Below are 7,907 nucleotides of genomic sequence, written 5' to 3'. Positions count from 1 at the left end.
TATGGCCGTAAGCAACAGTTGCACCTACAACACGTCCCTTCTAAAGATGCTGCAAATTCTATAATTACAATGAAATTAACAAAGTCGAGTCGAGACAAGCGCTCTGCTTTTCAAAGATCTGTCTACCCTGGTGAAGTAGCAGCGCCCTCTGCTGTTTCGAAAGAAAGTGAAAAAAGCTTACAGCACCTGGTATTCCCAAGCAGTCTCCCACCCAAGTACTAATCAGGCCCAACCCTGTTTGGCTTCGAGATCAGGCGAGATCGGGCGCGTTCAGAGTGGTATGGCCGTAAGCAACAGTTGCACCTACAACCGTCCCTTCTAAAGATGCTGCAAATACTATAATTACAATGAAATTAACAAAGTCGTCGAGTCAAGGCGCTCTGCTTTTCAAAGATCTGTCTACCTGATGAAGTAGCAGCGCCCTCTGCTGTATCGGAAGAGAAGTGGAAAAACTTACAGCACCTGGTATTCCCAAGCAGTCTACCACCCAAGTACTAATCAGGCCCAACCCTGTTTGGCTTCGAGATCAGGCGAGATCGGGCGCGTTCAGAGTGGTATGGCGTAAGCAACAGTTGCACCTACAACCGTCCCTTCTAAAGATGCTGCAAATACTATAATTACAATAAAATTAACAAAGTCGAGTCGAGGAGCTCTGCTTTTCAAAGATCTGTCTACCCTGATGAAGTAGCAGCGCCCTCTGCTGTATTGGAAAGAAGTGAAAAAGCTTACAGCACCTGGTATTCCCAAGCAGTCTCCCACCCAAGTACTAATCAGGCCCAACCCTGTTTGGCTTCCGAGATCAGGCGAGATCGGGCGCGTTCAGAGTGGTATGGCGTAAAGCAACAGTTGCACCTACAACCGTCCCTTCTAAAGATGCTGCAAATTCTATAATTACAATGAAATTAACAAAAGTCGAGTCGAGGAGCTCTGCTTTTCAAAGATCTGTCTCTCCTGATGAAGTAGCAGCGCCCTCTGCTGTATCGGAAGAGAAGTGGAAAAGCTTACAGCACCTGGTATTCCCAAGCAGTCTACCACCCAAGTACTAATCAGGCCCAACCCTGTTTGGCTTCGAGATCAGGCGAGATCGGGCGCGTTCAGAGTGGTATGGCCGTAAGCAACAGTTGCACCTACAACCGTCCCTTCTAAAGATGCTGCAAATACTATAATTACAATAAAATTAACAAAGTCGAGTAGCTCTCTGCTTTTCAAAGATCTGTCTACCCTGATGAAGTAGCAGCGCCCTCTGCTGTATTGGAAAGAGAAGTGAAAAAGCTTACAGCACCTGGTATTCCCAAGCAGTCTCCCACCCAAGTACTAATCAGGCCCAACCCTGTTTGGCTTCGAGATCAGGCGAGATCGGGCGCGTTCAGAGTGGTATGGCGTAAGCAACAGTTGCACCTACAACCGTCCCTTCTAAAGATGCTGCAAATTATATAATTACAATGAAATTAACAATGTCGAGTCAGACAAGCTGCTCTGCTTTTCAAAGATCTGTCTACCCTGATGAAGTAGCAGCGCCCTCTGCTGTATTGGAAAGAGAAGTGAAAAAGCTTACAGCACCTGGTATTCCCAAGCAGTCTCCCACCCAAGTACTAATCAGGCCCAACCCTGTTTGGCTTCGAGATCAGGCGAGATCGGGCGCGTTCAGAGTGGTATGGCCGTAAGCAACAGTTGCACCTACAACAACCGTCCCTTCTAAAGATGCTGCAAATACTATAATTACAATAAAATTAACAAAGTCGAGTCGAGAAGGCGCTCTGCTTTTCAAAGATCTGTCTACCCTGGTGAAGTAGCAGCGCCCTCTGCTGTTTCAAAAAGAGAAGTGAAAAAGCTTACAGCACCTGGTATTCCCAAGCAGTCTCCCACCCAAGTACTAATCAGGCCCAACCCTGTTTGGCTTCGAGATCAGGCGAGATCGGGCGCGTTCAGAGTGGTATGGCCGTAAGCAACAGTTGCACCTACAACCGTCCCTTCTAAAGATGCTGCAAATTATATAATTACAATGAAATTAACAATGTCGAGTCGAGACAGACAAGGCGCTCTGCTTTTCAAAGATCTGTCTACCCTGGTGAAGTAGCAGCGCCCTCTGCTGTTTCGAAAGAGAGTGTGAAAAAGCTTACAGCACCTGGTATTCCCAAGCAGTCTCCCACCCAAGTACTAATCAGGCCCAACCCTGTTTGGCTTCGAGATCAGGCGAGATCGGGCGCGTTCAGAGTGGTATGGCCGTAAGCAACAGTTGCACCTACAACCGTCCCTTCTAAAGATGCTGCAAATTCTATAATTACAATGAAATTAACAAAGTCGAGTCGAGACAAGGCTCTGCTTTTCAAAGATCTGTCTACCCTGGTGAAGTAGCAGCGCCCTCTGCTGTTTCGAAAGAGAAGTGAAAAAGCTTACAGCACCTGGTATTCCCAAGCAGTCTCCCACCCCCAAGTACTAATCAGGCCCAACCCTGTTTGGCTTCGAGATCAGGCGAGATCGGGCGCGTTCAGAGTGGTATGGCCGTAAGCAACAGTTGCACCTACAACCGTCCCTTCTAAAGATGCTGCAAATACTATAATTACAATGAAATTAACAAAGTCAGTCGAGAGAGCTCTGCTTTTCAAAGATCTGTCTCTCCTGATGAAGTAGCAGCGCCCTCTGCTGTATCGGAAGAGAAGTGGAAAAGCTTACAGCACCTGGTATTCCCAAGCAGTCTACCACCCAAGTACTAATCAGGCCCAACCCTGTTTGGCTTCGAGATCAGGCGAGATCGGGCGCGTTCAGAGTGGTATGGCGTAAGCAACAGTTGCACCTACAACCGTCCCTTCTAAAGATGCTGCAAATACTATAATTACAATAAAATTAACAAAGTCGTCGAAGTAGGCTGCTCTGCTTTTCAAAGATCTGTCTACCCTGATGAAGTAGCAGCGCCCTCTGCTGTATTGGAAAGAGAAGTGAAAAAGCTTACAGCACCTGGTATTCCCAAGCAGTCTCCCACCCAAGTACTAATCAGGCCCAACCCTGTTTGGCTTCGAGATCAGGCGAGATCGGGCGCGTTCAGAGTGGTATGGCCGTAAGCAACAGTTGCACCTACAACCGTCCCTTCTAACGACGCTGCAAGTTATATAATTACAATGAAATTAACAAAGTCGAGTCGAGACAAGGCGCTCTGCTTTTCAAAGATCTGTCTACCCTGGTGAAGTAGCAGCGCCCTCTGCTGTTTTGGAAGAGAAGTGAAAAAGCTTACAGCACCTGGTATTCCCAAGCAGTCTCCCACCCAAGTACTAATCAGGCCCAACCCTGTTTGGCTTCGAGATCAGGCGAGATCGGGCGCGTTCAGAGTGGTATGGCCGTAAGCAACAGTTGCACCTACAACCGTCCCTTCTAAAGATGCTGCAAATACTATAATTACAATGAAATTAACAAAGTCGAGTCGAGACAAGCTCTGCTTTTCAAAGATCTGTCTACCCTGGTGAAGTAGCAGCGCCCTCTGCTGTTTCGAAAGAGAAGTGAAAAAGCTTACAGCACCTGGTATTCCCAAGCAGTCTCCCACCCAAGTACTAATCAGGCCCAACCCTGTTTGGCTTCGAGATCAGGCGAGATCGGGCGCGTTCAGAGTGGTATGGCCGTAAGCAACAGTTGCACCTACAACCGTCCCTTCTAAAGATGCTGCAAATACTATAATTACAATAAAATTAACAATGTCGAGTCGAGACAAGGCTCTCTGCTTTTCAAAGATCTGTCTACCCTGGTGAAGTAGCAGCGCCCTCTGCTGTTTCGAAAGAGAAGTGAAAAAGCTTACAGCACCTGGTATTCCCAAGCAGTCTCCCACCCAAGTACTAATCAGGCCCAACCCTGTTTGGCTTCCGAGATCAGGCGAGATCGGGCGCGTTCAGAGTGGTATGGCCGTAAGCAACAGTTGCACCTACAACCGTCCCTTCTAAAGATGCTGCAAATACTATAATTACAATAAAATTAACAAAGTCGAGTCGAGACAAGGCTCTCTGCTTTTCAAAGATCTGTCTACCCTGGTGAAGTAGCAGCGCCCTCTGCTGTTTCAAAGAGAAGTGAAAAAGCTTACAGCACCTGGTATTCCCAAGCAGTCTCCCACCCAAGTACTAATCAGGCCCAACCCTGTTTGGCTTCGAGATCAGGCGAGATCGGGCGCGTTCAGAGTGGTATGGCCGTAAGCAACAGTTGCACCTACAACCGTCCCTTCTAAAGATGCTGCAAATACTATAATTACAATGAAATTAACAATGTCGAGTCGAGACAAGGCTCTGCTTTCAAAGATCTGTCTACCCTGGTGAAGTAGCAGCGCCCTCTGCTGTTTCGAAAGAGAGAGTGAAAAAGCTTACAGCACCTGGTATTCCCAAGCAGTCTCCCACCCAAGTACTAATCAGGCCCAACCCTGTTTGGCTTCGAGATCAGGCGAGATCGGGCGCGTTCAGAGTGGTATGGCCGTAAGCAACAGTTGCACCTACAACCGTCCCTTCTAAAGATGCTGCAAATTCTATAATTACAATAAATTAACAAAGTCGAGTCGAGACAAAGCGCTCTGCTTTTCAAAGATCTGTCTACCCTGGTGAAGTAGCAGCGCCCTCTGCTGTTTCGAAAGAGAAGTGAAAAAGCTTACAGCACCTGGTATTCCCAAGCAGTCTCCCACCCAAGTACTAATCAGGCCCAACCCTGTTTGGCTTCCGAGATCAGGCGAGATCGGGCGTTCAGAGTGGTATGGCCGTAAGCAACAGTTGCACCTACAACCGTCCCTTCTAAAGATGCTGCAAATTCTATAATTACAATGAAATTAACAAAGTCGAGTCGAGACAAGGCTCTGCTTTTCAAAGATCTGTCTACCCTGGTGAAGTAGCAGCGCCCTCTGCTGTTTCGAAAGAGAAAGTGAAAAGCTTACAGCACCTGGTATTCCCAAGCAGTCTCCCACCCAAAGTACTAATCAGGCCCAACCCTGTTTGGCTTCGAGATCAGGCGAGATCGGGCGCGTTCAGAGTGGTATGGCCGTAAGCAACAGTTGCACCTACAACCGTCCCTTCTAAAGATGCTGCAAATACTATAATTACAATAAAATTAACAAAGTCGAGTCGAGACAAAGCTCTGCTTTTCAAAGATCTGTCTACCCTGATGAAGTAGCAGCGCCCTCTGCTGTATTGGAAGAGAAGTGAAAAAGCTTACAGCACCTGGTATTCCCAAGCAGTCTCCCACCCAAGTACTAATCAGGCCCAACCCTGTTTGGCTTCCGAGATCAGGCGAGATCGGGCGCGTTCAGAGTGGTATGGCCGTAAGCAACAGTTGCACCTACAACCGTCCCTTCTAAAGATGCTGCAAATTCTATAATTACAATAAAATTAACAAAGTCGAGTCGAGACAAGGCTCTGCTTTTCAAAGATCTGTCTACCCTGATGAAGTAGCAGCGCCCTCTGCTGTATTGGAAAGAGAGTGAAAAAGCTTACAGCACCTGGTATTCCCAAGCAGTCTCCCACCCAAGTACTAATCAGGCCCAACCCTGTTTGGCTTCGAGATCAGGCGAGATCGGGCGCGTTCAGAGTGGTATGGCGTAAGCAACAGTTGCACCTACAACCGTCCCTTCTAAAGATGCTGCAAATACTATAATTACAATAAAATTAACAAAGTCGAGTCGAGACAAGCTCTGCTTTTCAAAGATCTGTCTACCCTGGTGAAGTAGCAGCGCCCTCTGCTGTTTCAAAAAGAAGTGAAAAAACTTACAGCACCTGGTATTCCCAAGCAGTCTCCCACCCAAGTACTAATCAGGCCCAACCCTGTTTGGCTTCGAGATCAGGCGAGATCGGGCGCGTTCAGAGTGGTATGGCCGTAAGCAACAGTTGCACCTACAACCGTCCCTTCTAAAGATGCTGCAAATACTATAATTACAATGAAATAAACAATGTCGAGTCGAGACAAGGCGCTCTGCTTTTCAAAGATCTGTCTACCCTGGTGAAGTAGCAGCGCCCTCTGCTGTTTCGAAAGAGAAGTGAAAAAGCTTACAGCACCTGGTATTCCCAAGCAGTCTCCCACCCAAGTACTAATCAGGCCCAACCCTGTTTGGCTTCGAGATCAGGCGAGATCGGGCGCGTTCAGAGTGGTATGGCCGTAAGCAACAGTTGCACCTACAACCGTCCCTTCTAAAGATGCTGCAAATACTATAATTACAATGAAATTAACAATGTCAGTCGAGACAAGGCGCTCTGCTTTTCAAAGATCTGTCTACCTGGTGAAGTAGCAGCGCCCTCTGCTGTTTGGAAAGAGAAGTGAAAAAGCTTACAGCACCTGGTATTCCCAAGCAGTCTCCCACCCAAGTACTAATCAGGCCCAACCCTGTTTGGCTTCGAGATCAGGCGAGATCGGGCGCGTTCAGAGTGGTATGGCGTAAGCAACAGTTGCACCTACAACCGTCCCTTCTAAAGATGCTGCAAATACTATAATTACAATGAAATTAACAAAGTCGAGACAAGGCGCTCTGCTTTTCAAAGATCTGTCTACCCTGATGAAGTAGCAGCGCCTCTGCTGTATTGAAAGAGAAGTGAAAAAGCTTACAGCACCTGGTATTCCCAAGCAGTCTCCCACCCAAGTACTAATCAGGCAAATTAACAAAGTCGAGTCGAGACAGAAGCTGCTCTGCTTTTCAAGATCTGTCTACCCTGATGAAGTAGCAGCGCCCTCTGCTGTATCGGAAGAGAAGTGAAAAAGCTTACAGCACCTGGTATTCCCAAGCAGTCTCCCACCCAAGTACTAATCAGGCCCAACCCTGTTTGGCTTCGAGATCAGAGCGAGATCGGGCGCGTTCAGAGTGGTATGGCCGTAAGCAACAGTTGCACCTACAGCCGTCCCTTCTAAGATGCTGCAAATACTATAATTACAATAAATTAACAAAAGTCGAGTCAAGGAGCTCTGCTTTTCAAAGATCTGTCTACCCTGGTGAAGTAGCAGCGCCCTCTGCTGTATCGGAAAGAGAAGTGGAAAAGCTTACAGCACCTGGTATTCCCAAACAGTCTCCCACCCAAGTACTAATCAGGCCCAACCCTGTTTGGCTTCCGAGATCAGAGCGAGATCGGGCGCGTTCAAGTGGTATGGCCGTAAGCAACAGTTGCACCTACAACCGTCCCTTCTAAAGATGCTGCAAATACTATAATTACAATAAAATTAACAAAGTCGAGTCGAGACAAGCTCTCTGCTTTCAAAGATCTGTCTACCCTGATGAAGTAGCAGCGCCCTCTGCTGTATTGGAAAGAAGAAGTGAAAAAGCTTACAGCACCTGGTATTCCCAAGCAGTCTCCCACCCAAGTACTAATCAGGCCCAACCCTGTTTGGCTTCCGAGATCAGGCGAGATCGGGCGCGTTCAAGTGGTATGGCGTAAGCAACAGTTGCACCTACAACCGTCCCTTCTAAAGATGCTGCAAATTATATAATTACAATGAAATTAACAAAGTCGGTAATCAGACAAGCTGCTCTGCTTTTCAAAGATCTGTCTACCCTGGTGAAGTAGCAGCGCCCTCTGCTGTTTTGAAAAGAGAAGTGAAAAGCTTACAGCACCTGGTATTCCCAAGCAGTCTCCCACAAGAAGTACTAATCAGGCCCAACCCTGTTTGGCTTCCGAGATCAGAGAGCGAGATCGGGCGCGTTCAAAGTGGTATGGCCGTAGCAACAGTTGCACCTACAACCGTCCCTTCTAAAAGATGCTGCAAGTTACTATAATTACAATGAAATTAACAAAGTCGAGTCGAGGCTCTGCTTTTCAAAGATCTGTCTACCCTGATGAAGTAGCTGGCGCCTCTGCTGTATCGGAAGAGAAGTGAAAAAGCTTACAGCACCTGGTATTCCCAAGCAGTCTACACCCAAGTTACTAATCCAGGCCCAACCCTGTTTGGCTTCCGAGATCAGGCGAGATCGG

General features: G+C 47.5%; 2 non-coding genes and 25 pseudogenes across 2 annotated transcripts; all 27 read right to left on the bottom strand.

The window, feature by feature from the left end:
- Nucleotides 1-174: 174 nt before the first annotated feature.
- On the bottom strand, nucleotides 175-292 carry LOC122872799 (annotated as a pseudogene).
- Nucleotides 293-450: 158 nt separating this feature from the next.
- Nucleotides 451-567, bottom strand: LOC122872814 (annotated as a pseudogene).
- Nucleotides 568-722: 155 nt separating this feature from the next.
- On the bottom strand, nucleotides 723-841 carry LOC122872805 (annotated as a pseudogene).
- A 157-nt stretch (nucleotides 842-998) lies between these two features.
- Nucleotides 999-1,116, bottom strand: LOC122872804 (annotated as a pseudogene).
- A 154-nt stretch (nucleotides 1,117-1,270) lies between these two features.
- On the bottom strand, nucleotides 1,271-1,387 carry LOC122872811 (annotated as a pseudogene).
- Nucleotides 1,388-1,548: 161 nt separating this feature from the next.
- Nucleotides 1,549-1,666, bottom strand: LOC122872798 (annotated as a pseudogene).
- Nucleotides 1,667-1,829: 163 nt separating this feature from the next.
- LOC122872797 lies at nucleotides 1,830-1,947 on the bottom strand (annotated as a pseudogene).
- A 166-nt stretch (nucleotides 1,948-2,113) lies between these two features.
- LOC122872796 lies at nucleotides 2,114-2,231 on the bottom strand (annotated as a pseudogene).
- Nucleotides 2,232-2,390: 159 nt separating this feature from the next.
- On the bottom strand, nucleotides 2,391-2,510 carry LOC122872807 (annotated as a pseudogene).
- A 156-nt stretch (nucleotides 2,511-2,666) lies between these two features.
- Nucleotides 2,667-2,783, bottom strand: LOC122872812 (annotated as a pseudogene).
- A 160-nt stretch (nucleotides 2,784-2,943) lies between these two features.
- On the bottom strand, nucleotides 2,944-3,061 carry LOC122872795 (annotated as a pseudogene).
- Nucleotides 3,062-3,222: 161 nt separating this feature from the next.
- Nucleotides 3,223-3,340, bottom strand: LOC122872794 (annotated as a pseudogene).
- Nucleotides 3,341-3,498: 158 nt separating this feature from the next.
- On the bottom strand, nucleotides 3,499-3,616 carry LOC122872793 (annotated as a pseudogene).
- A 161-nt stretch (nucleotides 3,617-3,777) lies between these two features.
- Nucleotides 3,778-3,896, bottom strand: LOC122872802. Its single transcript, XR_006377304.1, has one exon. It is a non-coding gene; the product is annotated as a 5S ribosomal RNA (ribosomal RNA).
- Nucleotides 3,897-4,056: 160 nt separating this feature from the next.
- Nucleotides 4,057-4,174, bottom strand: LOC122872792 (annotated as a pseudogene).
- Nucleotides 4,175-4,333: 159 nt separating this feature from the next.
- On the bottom strand, nucleotides 4,334-4,451 carry LOC122872817 (annotated as a pseudogene).
- A 160-nt stretch (nucleotides 4,452-4,611) lies between these two features.
- On the bottom strand, nucleotides 4,612-4,728 carry LOC122872813 (annotated as a pseudogene).
- A 159-nt stretch (nucleotides 4,729-4,887) lies between these two features.
- On the bottom strand, nucleotides 4,888-5,006 carry LOC122872806 (annotated as a pseudogene).
- Nucleotides 5,007-5,165: 159 nt separating this feature from the next.
- Nucleotides 5,166-5,284, bottom strand: LOC122872791. Its single transcript, XR_006377303.1, has one exon. It is a non-coding gene; the product is annotated as a 5S ribosomal RNA (ribosomal RNA).
- Nucleotides 5,285-5,443: 159 nt separating this feature from the next.
- LOC122872810 lies at nucleotides 5,444-5,560 on the bottom strand (annotated as a pseudogene).
- Nucleotides 5,561-5,717: 157 nt separating this feature from the next.
- Nucleotides 5,718-5,835, bottom strand: LOC122872803 (annotated as a pseudogene).
- Nucleotides 5,836-5,996: 161 nt separating this feature from the next.
- LOC122872816 lies at nucleotides 5,997-6,114 on the bottom strand (annotated as a pseudogene).
- Nucleotides 6,115-6,273: 159 nt separating this feature from the next.
- LOC122872809 lies at nucleotides 6,274-6,390 on the bottom strand (annotated as a pseudogene).
- A 313-nt stretch (nucleotides 6,391-6,703) lies between these two features.
- Nucleotides 6,704-6,822, bottom strand: LOC122872800 (annotated as a pseudogene).
- A 156-nt stretch (nucleotides 6,823-6,978) lies between these two features.
- LOC122872801 lies at nucleotides 6,979-7,097 on the bottom strand (annotated as a pseudogene).
- Nucleotides 7,098-7,258: 161 nt separating this feature from the next.
- Nucleotides 7,259-7,375, bottom strand: LOC122872808 (annotated as a pseudogene).
- A 162-nt stretch (nucleotides 7,376-7,537) lies between these two features.
- LOC122872815 lies at nucleotides 7,538-7,659 on the bottom strand (annotated as a pseudogene).
- Nucleotides 7,660-7,907: the final 248 nt, after the last annotated feature.

Source organism: Siniperca chuatsi, unplaced genomic scaffold (assembly GCF_020085105.1).
Source record: "Siniperca chuatsi isolate FFG_IHB_CAS unplaced genomic scaffold, ASM2008510v1 Contig00120, whole genome shotgun sequence".
Classification (NCBI taxonomy): Eukaryota; Metazoa; Chordata; class Actinopteri; order Centrarchiformes; family Sinipercidae; genus Siniperca; species Siniperca chuatsi.
The sequence above is the reverse complement of the archived record's forward strand: the minus strand, read 5'-3'. Positions and strand labels throughout refer to the sequence as shown.